The sequence below is a fragment of the Furipterus horrens genome, unplaced genomic scaffold (genome assembly GCF_987537825.1).
Source record: "Furipterus horrens unplaced genomic scaffold, mFurHor1.1.pri manual_scaffold_7, whole genome shotgun sequence".
NCBI classification, from domain to species: Eukaryota; Metazoa; Chordata; class Mammalia; order Chiroptera; family Furipteridae; genus Furipterus; species Furipterus horrens.
The window spans coordinates 120,544,275-120,549,882 of record NW_028327177.1 but is presented as its reverse complement, the minus strand read 5'-3'; the positions used below and the strand labels follow the sequence as shown (position 1 = coordinate 120,549,882).

The following is a 5,608-nucleotide window of genomic DNA, read 5'->3' as shown; positions in this document are numbered from 1 at the left end:
TCAGCCCTCATTCTTGCTACCATAGTGTCTGTCATTCTTTTTCCTCATTCTTTTTGTTTTCCTAGTTCCTTTGAGCAATGACAGTTATACAGAAAGTAGAGAATAAAGAAAAGAAAAAAAATGCTAAACAGGTGATCGTCTATTTGAATGTCAGTGGCCATTTTCAACCACCAGAAGATACACAGCCACTCTGAATGCATTTGAAATTTCAGACTCAGTGTGGCCTCTAGGTGATAGAATTGGGACTGCCAATCTTTGTGCACAATAGATGACAAACCTTGAAATGAAGATTGCTTTTTTCCACCATCCAATTATCTGCTAGTTCCTAGGTCTGTGGAAACACAATAAATTCCATAATATATTTCACTTAACCATGATGGAGGTAAGAGGTTTCCTATGCTTTCAGGCCAATGTGAAGTATATTAATATGGAGTTAAATTTGATGGCAGAATATTCCATATAATATGTGTAAACCTAGTAGAAAGAATTATTAATTTAGTCTAAATCATAGCTAGTATTTTTATAAGTATCAGTTCAATTTTTAAAATCAGGAGTGTTTTAATGATAAAGGTCCCTAGAAATCAGTGCTATCACAAGGAACAATAGGAATTGATAATGTAGTTGAATAGCACATTTTTCAGGAAAACTGATTTTGTGTCCTTGCATTTATTCACTTATTATTCTGCAACTATTTGCTTGGACAGCCACTAAAACCTAAAACCTATTGAATATTGGAGTCTCATGTGATGAAACACTGGAAATGCAGGTATAGAAGAAAGTATTTACATGAAAGCATCCATGCCAGAATAAAAGTATACTGTACATGAACAAAATAAACACTACATTAACAAAGTAAAAGATATGTTTACACAGCTCATTTAAGAAGCTGAAAGCTTTCATAAGTATATTTTCTGTGGGGCAAATGTGATCTTAGGTTTTCTAACCTGAAAAAAAATCAGTGTAAGAATTAAAAGGGAAAAAGAACTAAAATTAATTTAAATATTTGAGAAAGTGACTAAACATTTTTGTATGAATTTATGTATAATGTACACACAGATACATATGTATCCATACATACACATACATACAAATCAATTGAGTTCCACTAACAATGCAAACTAGTTACTTTTCAAAGTCATGATGGAAAAGATGAACTGGTTATTTATATATCACCTTACACGGATAAGCATTTAAAGTTTTTAAAAAAAATTATGTAAAATGGCACAGGAAAACTATTTTAAAACATTATAAAACCTTATTTACATATTGAAAACAAGATATGCATAAAGAGAAAGAGATAGCTGATTCCTGAAAGAATCTCCCTTCTTTGGTCTTTTACAGCATATATATATATATATATATTTTTTTTTTTTTTTTTTCGAGTAGTGTAATGTTAATATCCAAGAAAGTAAAACAAATTATCACCTCTGCAGCAGCTCATTAGCAACTGCTAACACACAGAGGTCAATGCACCAGAGCTTTAATAAAACAATACAATTGGGGACCCTTCCACTACAAAATGGGGAGTTGTACCCATATTACCAGCAACAGTCACCCCTAGAAATGCCTCCTTCAGGGGGTAGATCCACTGTATTTGTCATGTAGATCAGCTACATTATCACTGGAGACTCGGATCCAGCCATCTTCACAGACATGGTAGAGGTTGACCGCACCTCCTGAGTAGGCATCTCTATAGGTAGCTTGGTAGATGGCTCGACGGGCCAGATCATAGGCCTCTTCGACCTCTAGGTCATAGTTGTAACCCCGATCCATGACCCCATATGCATACGCAGAGCCAGAACCTACAGAGAAGGCAGCCCCCGAGATTCGGTTTCCTTCACTGTCCACGTAGTAGAGACCAGGGCCCCTCTTATCCCAGCCACAGATCATGGTACCCACGGACAGCCCCATGCCTTTATACTGATACACCATGTTGGCAAGCAGCTTGGAGGCAGCTGCTACTGAGATGCGTTCCTTGTTTCGAAGCTCATAGATTCGACATTGCCGAGCCGACAGCCGCTCCCAAAAGCTGCAGTCTGCTGCACCCCCAGCCATGGTGCCCAGCAGGTAGGGGTTGATCTCTATCACCTTCTTTACTGTCTGGGAGGCAATATAGGCACCCGCTGTGGCCTGTGAGTCAGCTGCAACAATGACTCCATGTTGAAACTTGAAGGCCAGGGTGGTGGTTCCATGAAGTATTTTGATTCTTGGCTCCTCTGGGGCACCCCAGCTGGGCGCGGCCAGGTTGAGCCCATCACTGGGACTACCTGGACCCAGGTCCAACAGATCCGCACGACCCCCGAGTCCGAAAAACCCGTGCTGGTTCACCGGTAACGAACTCTCCAACACACTGGCCAGCGCCATGTCTGGTAAGGGCAAAAGGATACAGCATATATATTTTTAAATCACTTACAGTTTTAAGAACCTAGAAAAATGTGGAAAAGAATGATTAACATATATAAACCAAAAGCTAACATTTGTATTTGAGTGAAGTATACATGGCCCTCCCTATTAAATTCAAGAATAAAATTATGATGTTGCGCACTGTTACCTTTCCTATTTACTAATGTAATTTGTCCTGAAGGACAGAAGAAAGCAATGTGGTATCATCCAATAATTAGAAGCAACTAGTAAATTCTCATTTAATAGGTGAATGTGTAAACAAACTTTGATATATCAATACAGTGGGATATTATTCAGCAATGAAACAGAATGATCTAACAGGCCACCAAAAGTCATGGAGAAATCTTCAAAGCACATTGGAAAGTGAAAGAAACCAATCTGAAACAGCTACATATTGAATGATTCCAACTACATCACATTCTTGAAGTGACAAAATTATAGAGACAATAAAAGTGCCAGGAGTTCCAGGGGAGAGATGGGGAATGGAATGATAGGTGAAGCATGGAGGATTTTGTGAGGAGTGAAACAATTCTGTATAATACTATGATGGTAGATACCTGACATTACGCATTTGTCAAAATGTACAGTACTATATAACACAAAGAGTGAACCCTAATGTAAATTATGGACTTTAGTTAATACTATTGTACTAATATTGGTTCATTAATTGTGCAAATGTAGCACACTACTGCAAAAATTTAATAAGAGTAGAAACTGGGATAAGGATGAGGGAGGAGGGATTATATGAGAACTCCCTGCACTTTCTGCTCAACTTTTCTATAAATTTAGAATTGCTGTAAAAAATAGAGTCCATTAATTAAAACACAAAAGGAATAATAAATGTAGGAAAATAATAATTTAAATGTAATTACTTACAAATAAGTATTTCTAAATTTCTCCATTTACTTTTTTGATATTCTTCTATACGGAACTATAATTTCCCCTATAATACTACTTAATTTTTTATACCTTCAATTATATATATATGTATACTTATTTTTTATTACAAATTTTGATACCTTATTTGCTCTCCATTTTCTGGTTTGGATCTAGTTAAACATTTAAATATTTTAGTGTTACGAGGTCTGTCCAGAAAGTATCCAGCCATGTATTATGAAAAATAAAGACATTTATTGAAGAAGACACAAGATACAGGAAACTTTGTACATCAGTCCTCTTCAGAGTAGGTGCCTGGGGACCTCACACAGTTCTCTAAATAGCCATCAGCTGCCTCATCATATTTTCCTGAATCTCATCGATGGTCTGAAATCTCTTTCCTTTCAAAGGTGATTTTACTTTTGGAAGAAGTCAAAAGCCTCAGGGTGCCAAATGTAGACTATAGGGGGGCTGAGTCATCTGGGTGAATTGATGTTTCACAAAAATACTCTGCACAAGATGTGATGCATGAGTGGGCACATTGTTGTGATGAAGCTGCCAATCACCCGTGCCCATAGCTGCAGCTTTCTGACTCATATGAATAGTTTCTGTGGAGGAATGTTCAAGCTTAATGAAAATTTGATGCAGACTAATTGCTCTACTTGCTCAGTCATTTTGAATGCAATGGCCACACTGTACAAATGCTCACTTAATGGAGTCTACTGCCCCCACTGACTAGTACAGTGAAGTTGTCATTGTTTACGCATGTACATTCCAGTCCACTCTCCTTGGCTGCCAGGTTATATCGATGTCACACAAACTGTTCTCATTACATTAACAATGGATGGAATTTTTTTCAGACCTTATTATATTTTGTCCAACTTTTCAAAATGTTTGAGCAATAATAATTTTTTCATAGTAACTCGATGCACCATATTAATTACAAGCTCTCCAATTAAAAAAAATTATATTTTATGGTATTCCCATTGAAATCTCAAAAGAAGTTTTAAAAATTCAGTAAAAATTTCTAATAGTTTGAAAAATGAAAATAATGGACAGGTAACAGGGAGACATATATCTATCAGATATTAAAACCTGTAATAAAGCAAGGGCTTTAAAATTCAGCAACAAACTCATGAATTGCTTGTCAGTTAATGGGAAAATATATTCCCTAGGAGTTCTAATGTAGTCCAGTAGAAGAGTCAAGGTAAATTCATTGTAACAAACATCCCACTCTGTTGGAGATGTCAAGAATGAGGGAGGGTATATATAAGGGAGCGGCAGGGGTATATTGGAAATCTCTCAATTTTTCTGTGATCCTAAAACTACTCTAAAATAATAGTCTTTAAAATTAAAATAAATTTTAAATGGGAAGTGAAAGGAAAATTATTAAATGTCATATTGAAGTGATTGATTAGAATTTTAAAATATTAGAAAACACTTCATTCTAATCACCAAAATATATTCCATTTGAGTAAGGGCAGTGATTGTCATGGGGTCGGGGTTGAAGGAGTAGGTGATGAGGTGCAGACTGCATGTGTTCTTTGCACAATCATGCTACATCCTTTGCTGGGTGGAAATAAAGGAAGTTACTTCACAGCTGGATTGAGAGTAGTAATTTATGTGCTTCTGCTCATGTGCTGAAGAAGGATGAAACATAGAAATATCAAATTAGAGGGTTATGTATAAAACATTAGTTAGAGAAGTGGCAAAAATATAATTGTTTTTTAAAGTATATTTTATTGATTATGTTGTTACAGTAATTCAAATTTTTTCCCCCTTTGCTCCTCTCTGCCCAGAACTCCGCTTCCCTCCAGCAATCCCCTCCCCTTAGTTCATGTCCATAGGTTGTGCATATAAGTTCTTTGGCTTCATCCTTTCCTATATTATTCTTAACTTCCTCCTGTCTATTTTGTGCCAACCGATTATGCTTCTTAGTCCCTGCACCATTTCCCCATTTCTCCCCATCTCCCCCCCACCCCCCAGCTGATAACCCTCCAAATGATCCCTATACCTCTGATTCTGTTCCTATTCTGGTTTGCTTAGTTGGATTTTGTTCTTATTTTTTAGATTCAGTTGTTGATAGTTGTGAGTTTGTTGTCATTTTAGTGTTCATAGTTTTGATGTTCTTTTTCTTAAGTAAGTCCCTTTGACATTTTATATAATAATGGCCTGGTGATGATGAACTTCTTTAGCTTCACCTTGTCTGGGAAGCACTTCATCTGTCTTTCCATTCCAAATGATAGCTTTGCTGGATAGAGTAATCCTGGTTGCAAGTTGCCTTTTATCACATTGAATACTGCTTGCCAGTCCCTTCCTGCCTGCAATG

General features: G+C 36.7%; 1 pseudogene; it reads right to left on the bottom strand.

Annotated features, from left to right (window-relative positions):
• Positions 1 to 1,529: 1,529 nt before the first annotated feature.
• Positions 1,530 to 2,370, bottom strand: LOC150005157 (proteasome subunit beta type-5 pseudogene; annotated as a pseudogene).
• Between the last annotated feature and the right edge of the window lie 3,238 nt (positions 2,371 to 5,608).